Source organism: Lactuca virosa, chromosome 5 (genome assembly GCF_052849685.1).
Source record: "Lactuca virosa cultivar CGN04683 chromosome 5, Lactuca_virosa_CGN04683_v6, whole genome shotgun sequence".
In the NCBI taxonomy this organism is placed as follows: Eukaryota; Viridiplantae; Streptophyta; class Magnoliopsida; order Asterales; family Asteraceae; genus Lactuca; species Lactuca virosa.
In genome coordinates, this window is record NC_136430.1 from 298,003,653 (window position 1) to 298,016,136 (window position 12,484).

Here is a 12,484-nt window from a genome sequence, read left to right on the forward strand (position 1 = left end):
AAAGATATTTTCAAATTAAAAAGTAGTGATTATATCTGTAAAAACTCTATATAAATTGTATTGGTATATAGATTACTAGACAACTCAAATGTAATAGTTTGTTTCATCAGTAGTCAAGTTTGCTAGTTTAGCTTATAAGGTTAGAAGGAGTGATATCATAGTTGGCACACTAAAAGTGCTATCACATAATCAGTCATGTAGGTTATTATACCTCTTCAAAAGTTTTTCATTTAGAGGGTATGATTTGCCACTTTAATTTTCCATGTTAAACATATAATAAAAATAAAAATAAAAATAAAATAAAGGCTTTGTGATTGGTTGGTCAAAAAGTCATATGAGGAGAGTGTTTCGGCAATAAGTTGCCAAATAGAGATACTAAACTTGCCATGTTGCAGTGATGACGCAGTGTGCCAAATGCCAAGTAGGCAAATATTGAGATCACTCCGTGTCACCTAACTGAATTACAAATACGCTGAGTTATGTGGTGTGCTCAAAACGATGCATGTTAAGAACACTATATATTCTAATTTTTCAAGACCTAAAATCAGTATTTTACGTTGTGTCTCACATTTTTATGGTGTCGCTTCTAAGTGTAATAGGATTTACCAGATTATGCCGTGGCTAAACCTTCGTTTCGATGATGTTTAAAGATATTGGGTTGTCGAAGTGGTTCACCAATGTTTTGTGGATCACAAAATTCATGAACGTAACGTTGTCCTTGCTATACACAAAAAATACGTTTGTACTTATATTGTTTAATTCGGGTATACGACTTTTCAAGTACCTTGCATGAGTTGTAAGTTGAGTTCTCAATGTGGTGTTTTCCATATGGTTGAAACACTTATCACATCTTTTGCGTTGTATCTTTTTGAGCCAAGCAACGACTACAGATGGTTATATAGCCGTTTGGAATATTTATAAAAAAGCGATTACTAACGGTAACATTAAAAATGAGTTTCTTTAAATTCAGTTTACAAAAAAAGACGCTCCAGCTAAAAAGTTAGAATTCGGCTATAAATCTCTGATTCGAACAAAACCAAGATGGTTCGTGTCAAACCACTTTTTCATCGGTCCGTTTACGAATCAATTTCAGTTTGCATAAAAAGAATCGGTTTAATGTGCACCTCTATTTGGAAATGGATTAAATATAGGATGTTTAAGTACCATGCAATAGACGTGCACAAACCAATTAAAAATTTGATCCGACCATTTTGAAAAGCAAAATGTTTTTGTCCAACAAAGGCAAATTTGTTCTCGGCAAAACCGAATCGGATTGAAATCAGTTTCGGGGCTAAAATGTTCTCTCATATATAAACGGTTATGGACAGTGGCGAATCTAGAACAAAAAATCACGTGGTTTCTAAATTAAGTGAAGTCAATAAAAAAATCAACAACACTTTTGGGGTCGGGTCGGGTCGGCTCATGTACCTTAAAAGAACTGAACCAGTTCAATCGGCTCATGTACCTTGTGCCACCGATTAAATTTTTTAAAAAACCGATTGAAATATAACTGAAAAAAACGTACGGTTTAACGAAAAACTAGTAAATTATTAGTCCATTGATGAAACGGCGAACAGAGAGTGAGAGTATTTGACATGTGGGCTTTCATTTTATTAGAACAACTTGTTTATTTATTAATATTTTGAGAGTGCTGATTAAGGGAGGAGGGATTCATTCCCTCCTAACCCACTGAACCTACTGTCACATCAATTTTTGTCTCTTCTTTTTCTTCATCTTCTCTAACCCACAACAAACAGAAATCCTATCTTTCTCAACCCACTCAACTCACTCAATTAAAAAAAATACAAAACAACTAAGGTACAAGTTTTAAAACACATGGTACGAGAGAGAATGAGAGAGAAAGTAGAGAAAAATGATTAAGTGGGTTAGTGAAACCAGTTAAACAACCCGCTGAAATGGAATTGGTACCGACGGTAACTCTATTGCTAATTAAGATTTTACCTTGATTGTTTTGTATTTTTTGTAATTGATTTGGTTGAATGGATTCAAAAAGATAGGGTTTTCGTGTGTTGTGAGTTGGGAAAGATGAAGAAAAATAAAAGAGAAAAAGTGATGTGGCAGTGGGTTCAGTAGGTTGGGAGGGAATGACTCCCTCCTCCTTAGGGAGGAGGGAGTCATTCTCTCCCAACCCACTGAACCCACTGTCACATCGATTTTTGTCTCTTTTTTTTCTTCATCTTTCCCAACCCACAACACACAGAAATCATATCTTTGTTAACTCACTCAACTCACTCAATTAAAAAAAATACAAAACAACTAAGATACAAGTTTTAAAACACATGGTACAAGAGAAAATGAGATAGAGAAAGTAGAGAGAGAGGATGAAGTGGGTTAGTGAAACCAATTAATCAACCCGCTGAAGAGGGAGTGGTACCGACGATAACTTTATAGCTAATTAAGATTTTACCTTGATTGTTTTGTATTTTTTTTAATTGAATGAGTTGTATGGGTTGAAAAAGATAGATTTTCTGTGTGTTGTGGCTTGAGAAAGATGAAGATTAATGAAACAGAAAAATTGATGTGACAGTGGGTTCAATGGGTTGGGAGGGAATGACTCTCTTCTCCCTAAGAGTAGTTAACTTTTTGTTATCAATCCCATAATTTAAAATAACAAATTGCCCCTAATAATTTATATTTTTTTCTTTTTAAAATGGTTTTTTAAACAATTTTTTTAAAAACCAAACTCAAGGCAGGTCCTCTATTTTTTCTAAGATAGCTCTTAATTTTTTTTACTATATACATTGTAAATAAAATTGAGAACTTAGGTAGGTCCTAAGACCTACCTAAGCATATGGTGGATACGCCCCTGGTTATGGATATTGAAATCGTATTAAAAAAAAAACAAAAAAAAAACGGTTTTCAAAACCGATTCGAACAACCTATAGTTTCTCATTTTCTCCACTTTTGCCACAATTTACCGAACACGATTTCGGTTTAAGAAAATTTGCATGATTGTATTAAATGTTATAATAAGCAAAACTCATCTTTTTGCCATTAACATATGGTGCTTTCAGTCATTCGAAGATAGTTTATACGGCAAAATTAATATTTTCTGGTTTTTTTTAAAAGTGTCCAGGGACATCCCATCAAGGGTCAAAACCTTTTTAGGAAAAGTCTCTAAGGGAGGAAGGAGTCGTTTCTCTCCTTCCGCCGAAACCGCTAAACCCTAGGTGGAGGGTATCGAATCCGTTCAACCCCAAAACCGCCGACCCCATCTTCTCCAGCTTTCCTTCTTTGATTTGTCTCCCCAGCGGGTTCCTCAAACCGCTAAACCCCTCTCTTTCTCTCTTGCTTTCATCCCGTCCATCCCTTTCCTCCTCCAACCTGCTATGACTCCTTCCACCCTAAATCCTTCTTAATAAATACAAAACTTTTTATCATTGGACATTCTTTTTTTCAATTTGATAAATGTCAATTTCTGGTAATTTTGAATTAATTTTTTTTACATGTCATTTTATGAGTTTTCCTATTTTATTAAATTTCATATAATATTTTAATATAATAATTACATTAAATATGAGAATAGTTGGATATCAATTTCATTAATAAGCTTACTTTCTAATTTCAAAATTTTTAAATTAAAGTTTATTGGTTTCTTTTGTATATTTATTTGAATTATTTGTTTAAATTTAAAAGATAAAAAACATTTCAATTTTAATAATTCATTATTTTTCTTATTTTTTTATAAATTCAAAGTTCTTAATTATTTAGACTTCTATATTCAACTTTTTTTTAAATTAACCAATGTAATATATGAGTCTCACAACTAATTCTTGTATAAACAACAATTTTAAAAGTATATCATCCAAACGACTGTTTTCCGACACCAAAAATCGGTTTTTGTACCATTTTTCTTCAAAATCAGTTTCGGTCAAAACGGCACCTCGGATTAAATGGAGTCGGTTTAATAAAACCGGTATTTTTCTAAAGCGGTTCAAAGGGATATATATATTTGGACCAAACCGGTTTTTTTTTCCAACCTCTACCATGGGACATGCTCAGTTGCTTACATGCATTACGAACTTGGGCCATACACGAGTCGGTTTAATAAAAACCGGTATTTGTCTAAAGCGGTTCAAAGGGATACATATATTTGGATTTACAACCTCTATCAAGGGACATGCTCACAATCTCACATGCATTACGAACCTGGGCCATACACAAGTCCTAAATATTATATCTACAAAGATGAAAGTACGAAGCCCAAATATTGTATCTACAACAATACAAAGTACAAACTCAAACTTGGAAAAGTGATGATGCATGAATAGTAATAGATTATAAAAAGAAGAGAAAACACAAATATGTATAATCTAATCAACCATTTTAGTAACAGATCATAAAAAGAATAGAAAACACAAATATATAAATCTTATCATCCACAAATTAGTTTAATCACCACAAAAACATATAGCTTATTAATTTCGCAGATTGCATAACACAGCCCATTTTTGCGACCATCTACGAGATGACATCATATGATAAATGATTATGTAGCAATTTAAACTACGTTGTTTTGAAAGAACAACTTAAATCGTTTTGAAAGAAAATTTATAGAATTCATTAGCGAAATCATAAGTTTTATTTGCGAAAATGAAAACAATACTTTTTTTTATTTGAGTTTACTTGTATTAGAAATCTTTAAGATTTTCTTTTGTTATGTAAATGATACTCGAACATAGAAACTATAAAACAAAATGGTGTTTTTTTTTCACAAAAGACGTGTGCGTTTTTTTTAGATTTTTTTTTTCTTTAAAAATGAAATTGTTTTGGTTGTTACATCACCATTTATCAGATAACTCAACATTTTCATAGAGGACTTACAATTTCACTAAGGTAATTTGTTAAGTTAGTGTCTATTTTGATGATTTGACTAAATATTGACTATTTCTTGAAAAATAATCGATGGAATTAGATATATTTTTCCTTTTATCTAAAAGAAACATCAAATCAAATTTAATATTCCAAAAATAACGATAAAATTTTTCATTTTTCATTTAAATAAGATCATTGTTTTTCATAAAACCCAAGCGACAAACATAAGTGTCAAACACAAATGTCCCAAAAATCAGAGAATCCAAAACAGGAGGAACTCAAAAACTGCAGAGGATGTGTACGATCAAGTTTTCGCCTTTCCCCGATCATCTGAAGTACTTGCAACAAGAAATCCACTACTGTAAGCCCAAGCTTAGTGAGTTTCCCAAAATACACAACACATCGGAAATATAATTATCGTGCATGCATATAGGGTTTGTTGGCCATAGCCTCAACCCAACCATTCAAGTTTATTGGTCCGTCGTACAAAGCAGCACCTCAACCCAACCATCCAGGTTTGTTGGATTCCCGCCTCAACCCAACCATCTGAATATGTCGACATATGCAAGTAACAATTAATCATATAATGGTCCTACATCAAGTACATAACACAACGAATAGGTCGTCTTTGGTGCCTTCGACCCATAGGCCTAGTGATAAAACTCACCTCAAACCAAGATGATATACGAAAAGAACGAAACTTTGAATGTCAACTCTACGGGTCACATATACAGCAAAAGAAAGGACCACACCTTAAACCATAATCTGAATACTACCCAAATTACGCTAAATGACCTAAAGTCAAACTTGGTCAAAGTCAAATGTCAAAAAGTCAAAAGTGCACAACAGGTTGAGTACGCCCTGCGTACTCCATCTCTACACATGGCGTAGAGTCCCATCCCTAATTATGGGGGTTCAAACATGGTACGCACTGCGTACCTCTAGGTACGCCCTGCGTACTCAGACAGATCCCAACTTCCTCGTTATGTGCTTATTCCCTAAAGGCCTTACATCAAAATCTCAGATCTAACCCCAAATAACCTCCTTAATCATAAAGTTTCCAACTTTATGACTTTGCATGACTAGAAAGTGTCTAAATCTATAACGCTAACTTATCAGAAGATTCTAATCCCCATAACTCATGCATGGATGAAAGAAAAGGATCAAGATCACATTTTTATGACTCCATGCACTTCAAAACGTTTAAAAATGCTACTCATAAGGTCTGGAGTAGCTCATACTCAACTAGACCAAGATTATAGGACCAAAATGCACAAAACCATTAGAACTAACAAGATCTAGTAAATTATTCATCAAGTTTAGAACTTTATACCTTCTTGAGGTTTCTAAGGAGATGTAAGGTCCAAATCCACAAGGCTTGAAACTTATCAAGTGCTTTCCAAGAGCTTCCTTCCTTCAAAGGTGAGCACAAAACACTAAAATGGCTAAAAAATTCACAAATAGATATTAGGGTTTGCAAGGGGTCGTTTGGTAGGATGGAGGCTGGAGGTGGAAGGCTTTATGAGAGTTAAGGTTGTTTAAATAGGGCTCAAACCCTCATATTGGGGTTTGAACATTGGCCGAGTATGTCCCGCATACTCCTCAACTATGCCCTGCGTAGTTCATTAATGTACCGCCATCATTCATCCTTCTTTGCAGCGCGTAGAGTCTATCTACGCCCTGTTTAGACTTAAAACTCACAACAAAAATTACCAATTAAAGAAGGGATTTTTACCTGAAATAACCGGATGTTACAATTCTCCCCCACTTGAATTAGACTTCGGCGTCGAAGTCCGATGTTGCGAATAACTCTAGGTAGTGCTCTCACATCTTGGCCTCGGGTTCCCAAGTTCACTCGAAACCCTTCCGATGTTGCCACTAAACCTTGACCAAAGGTACCACCTTGTTGTGCAAGGTCTTCGTCTTCCTATCCAATATTGACACTGGTCTCCCAACATAGTTCAGGCACTCATCAACTTGAATATTTTCGAAAGGAACCACTATTGAATCATCATGTACACATTTCCGTAGCTGAGAAACATGGAAGGTGTTATGAATTTAACTAAGCTCCTCAAGCAGATCCAAACGATAGGCTACCTTACTACTCTATCCACCATTCGGTATGGTCCAATAAATTAGGGACCCAACTTTCCCCTCTTCCTGAAGCGTCTAACACCCTTCCAGGTTGATACCTTTAGTAAAACCATGTCCCCGGTCTGAAACTCTAAATTGGATCATCGTCTATCGGCAAAACTCTTTGGTCGACTTTGAGCCGTCTGCAATCTTTTCATGATTTGTTGGATGAGTTCTACTGTCTGAAGGACCACCTCAGTCTTCCCCATAACCCTGTGACCGACCTTCCCCCAACAAATTGGTGTACGACACTTCCTCCCATAGAGAAACTCGAAAGGTGGCGCATCAATACTAGAGTGATAGCTGTTGTTGTAAAAAAACTCAACTAGGGGAAGGTAGGAGTCCCAACTCCCACCGAAATCTATGCAACAAGCTCTTAACAGATCCTCGAGCGTCTGGATGGTCCGTTTGCTCTGGCCGCATTCCGTGGATGATAAATGGTGCTGAAGTGCAATCTCGTACCCAGTTCCTCGTGGAACCTTTTCCAAAATCATGAAGTAAACCGAACATCCCGATCAGATACAATGGAGACTGGAACACCATGTCGAGCGACGATGTCGCACATATACACATCGGCCAATTTCTCAGCCGAGGAACTCTCTTGAATAGCTAAAAAGTAGGCACTCTTGGTCAGAAGATCCACAATGACCCATATCGCATCAAATCCTTTAGCCATCCTGGTTAACTTGGTGATAAAATCCATGGTGAACCTTCAAAGGTTGTAACTTTTTGTGCGGTCTCTGGTGTTCGGCCTTGACCATCCCACAGGTCAAACACCTCTCCACATACCAGGCTATCTCCCTTTTAATGCACGACCACCGGTAACTAAGTCTCAAATCCCGATTCATTTTTATGTTTCCAGGGTGTATCTAAAATCTCGACTTATGTGCCTCCTCCATCACGGTTTTCTTGACCCCACCCAAATCTAGAACCCAAACCCGACCACACTGGGTCAACAATCTATGGCTATCGGTACCAAACCTACTAACCTGACCTCTAATTCTCTCTTTCTTCCAGTGTTCACTCTTGATTCCCTCAGCCCAAGTCTTACTGATCAACTCCAAAAGTGGTGAATCGATAGAAAACCTCATACATAAACCTTTAACATAAGTACTAGCCTTCTTGCGGCTCAGAGCGTCAACGACCACTTTCTCTTTCCTAGGATGATAAAGGATTTCACAGTCATAATCCTTGACCACGTCAAACCATGTACGTTGTCTCAAGTTGGGTTTTTAATCAAAAATTTATTCCAAAAAACATAAACAATGCATCGGAAGACTTAAGATTTGAACAAAAATAAAACTAGTTTTATTCCCACCAAGGATCCTTTTTCAAGAGTTAGAAAGATTAAAACAACCATAAAAGAGAAATCATAAAAAGTTTTGAAGACTTTGATCCTCATGGGAGGTTGGAAGTTGATGAAGATGGCATGCAACTCTAAAAAAAGAGCTCTCTAAAAGTATCCACCAATGTGAAGAAACTAAGCGACTTTTTATTGCATAAAAAATGCAAGAGAATGGAGGAGAAGATAGGCCTTTAAACTTCGAAAATTGGCAGCCATGTTGAGAGCAAAGTGCTTTCGGTTTTAGCCCTCAAATAAGAATAGAATGATGCTTGAAAGAAGACTACTTTATGTCTTAATCCCTTATGCTTTCATTCAAGACAAAATCAAGCGAAAACCATACAAAAAGCAAGTCAAAGCATGGGTTGGGATGACAAGCGTCTTACAAGCATTGTAGAACCTATTAAACAATTCAAAAGGTGATGCATGCTTGTATAAAGGATGGAACCAATGGATGCTCCATACACTTATGATTAAATGATACACATACACACACATATATATATATATATATATATATATATATATATATATATATATATATATATATATGTAACAACATTATATTAAAGCCTATCATTTACATAAAGTGTTTCTAACATGAGCTTTGGATCGCAATCAATCTCATTTGTAATTCAACTTTGGGTAACGTGTGTTAGATGTCTAACTCTAAACACATAAGAGTAACAAATCCCATCTCGAATACATAAGCCTCTTGCATAGTTTACACCATACCTGAAAATGGATTTTATAACTGCCCGATTAAGGATAAACATTTGACAATATCAAAGCACATTACTTCCATATACTTAAGTCCCACTATGTATCTCAGGTGTTAAGGATACATACATAGTACCTTTTAATCAAGCATCACGCATGACTGTGGCCTTTGAGTTGATCTTGATGTTGGACCATTTAGTACTAGTTCTCTAACAAGTAACTATGAAACTTGGTTGCAACCACTTGCCGACTTTCATCTATATTTTAAAAAAGGAAAACACTTGTATCTCGCTTACCATTAATTTTCTTCATACTAAAAAAAGACTGTTGATCATGCTAATTGCACTCAACTTATTTTGAACTTCTGGGCATCCTCTCACTTTGAATCATTAATGCTCAGATTCCATATCAGTGGAAGAAAATTCTTGGAGGTGATATAGAAGGTGCTGTATCTTTAATCAAAGTCGAATGGTATTACTGGGCATCCTCTCACTTGTATCTGACTGCTTAAAAGAAGACTTTAAAAGTAGATTTGTGAGTTCTTACTTTATAAATCAAACCCTAATTAATACTCACTGCTCTACTGATTCTAATGGTATTACTAAATGTGTTACTAAATTGTCTGCTCTTGATCCTTCTCTCCAACCTTCACATCGTGAGTATGTTCTTCCCTCCACTAAGACTTTGCTAAAGTTTTTTATATGTAATGGTGAAGTCCATTCTGTAAATGAAATTCTTAGCATGTTTCCTCAGTGCTCAGTTAGCAATTCTGAACCTGAAGATCATTCAAATCCTTCTACTCCTGCTAACTTTTCCAAGGATCATGAGTCTCATGACAAGGTTGTATATGGGCATACCATTGATAACACTCATTGTTCCAGAGCTAAATCAGGAACTCTTAAATCTTTAGTTTCAGCAGTTGAAAAGAATTCAAGATCTAATGTTAAAGGAAAGAATCCTGGAATTAAATTTTGTTATCGATGTGGTGATGCCTCTGGCAAAGTCAGCGAGTGCTCTTTTGAAAAGAACACTGTTCGCGCTGATAATATCATGACTCAAAATGATAAGTGGATCAAAAAGGGAAAGTCGTTGAACTGTCTCCCTGATGATTTTTATAACATCTTTTCTTAGTAATCATTTGCAAATGGGTTAGTGTATATTCTTTTATACTTACTGTACATCTTAGTTTCACGGTAAAGAGCATATTTGGTATTTAGACAGCGGCTACTCAAGACATATGAAAAAAATTCAAATCTCTCCTGGAAGATTTCATAAAGAAAGATGGTCTGTCAGTTACATATGGCAATAATGGCAAGGGAACTACAAAGGGTTATGGAACCATCAAGTGCAATTCTGTTATTTTCAGGAATGTCTCTTATGTGAAAGGTCTTTAGTATAATCTCATCTCTATCAGTCAACTGTGTGACGTTGGCTATGAAGTTCTCTTTAACAAAAAGAGCAAAAGTTATTGATCAAAGAGCATCACTGTTCTTACTGCAAATCGACAAAACGACATTTATGTTCTGGATATGTTTTCTGCTGACAAATCTCATCGTCGTTGCTTCTTCTCTCAAGTGGATACAAACGAGGAAAATGTTGGATTAATGTCTAAGTCCATAACTATAATTGGTAAGACCCGACCCGACCCGGCATGGTCCATTTGGGTTGCATGGCATCATGCATTTGGATAGACTATAATGAGAGAAATAACACTTAAGGTTGGTTAATATATTATAAGTTCTAATATATTAATAAGGTTATTTAATTAGTATTGATCAAGAATTAATTTGGAATTAATTAAGTGATCAAAAGGAGACTAATTAAATATATGGGTTGATTGTGTAAATCATTCATTCTTATATATGTGGGCTTGTGATCCAAGATTTCTTATGTTGGACTAAGTCCATGGGGTGACCCATGGATACTCCATGGAGGTTAAAATCCATGGAGCATAAGGAATGGGTAAAGTTATGAGTTACATGGTGTAACCCTAATAGCCACCATATAAAAGAATCCCATGGCTCAAGAAATCGTGCACTAATGTGTGAGTGTGAGGGATAGACGATTTCAAGGAGTGTTCAAGTTTCTCTCAAGTTATTCCAAGTGTATTTGGTGTTGGGTGAACCATTTGAGGTGTCACACTTGGGGCACTAGGCACTCAAGCTTCATGAAGACATTCTACATCAAAGAGGTATGTATTCTATCTTGTTATATTTATTATTTTGTATGCTAGATTAGGATAATACCTTGGATGTTCATAATTATATGTATAATAGAGAAAACATAGATCCAATGTATTTAGGGTTGCATGTACACTTAGGAGTGTTAGAATGCTCATAACCCAATAGTGGTATCAGAGCCTAGGCTTGTTTTCTTGTTATACTTGCAAAAGTAGATGAAAAAATCGAGTTGGATGCATATATTCGATTGTTTTGGCTGGAATTGGACTAGGAACATTACCCTAAGATGTTTTTGGACTTATAAACTTGTTTTTGATGTGGTAATGTTCATGCTAATCCAATTTCTAAGATAATTGTCATAATTTCAAGATTTGTATTAGTTTGTATGTTCATGCTAATTTCTTGAAGATTGATGATTTGAATTATCTTGTTCTTATGAGGTTCTTAGATTAATAGAAAAGTTGTGTGAAATAGTTGTTTTCAATCCATTTTAATCTAAGAGTTGATTCCAAAGTGTGTTTTTGTAACTTGTCCTCAAGTTATATGAAAAGTCACATTTAAGAATCATAAAACTCATAAAAGTTGGCAAAGGTTACAAAATGAAGAGTCTAGTTCTAATTAAATGGTTTTATGACTCCATAACTTGTCCTCAAGTTATGGAGGTTCAAGAGTCTCTTCATTAAATTAAAAAAAAAGTGTAACCTTAATTAGTTCCATAAGTTACAATAAAAAAAGTTATTTTTTTTTATTAATTAGTTTAAAGTAGTTTTAATTAAAACTACTTTAAACTCATAAGTTATGGAATTAATTAGTTTTGAATAGTTTCAAAACTTGCCCTCAAGTTTTGGAATTTGAAAAGTTTTCACTTATGAATACTTTAATTCCAAGTTAGCCCTTAGAATTTTAAAAGTTAAAATTCAACCCTTATACTTTATAATATTATAAGTTAATAATATTTATATATATGTATAAGAGTAAAGTCAGTCTTACCGTTAGTAGGCCTCATTCACGAAGCCGGTCTATAAGGGGGGTATAAGGTTACTGCCTATAAAATGGCAGTTTAATGGGTGTCCACTCTCACCCACCGCTTCCTTGACTGGTGGAGGGTCGTTAGCCGAACGGGTAGGACAAGGACTATAATTCTCCTTTCATTAAAAGTATTAATGATAAATACTAAGTAACTAAACTCTTATTAATACCCAATCTTAGTTACTTAGGAAAATGTGAATTTGGTGCTAACCCATGAAATTACACTTTGGACTTTGCTTAAGTC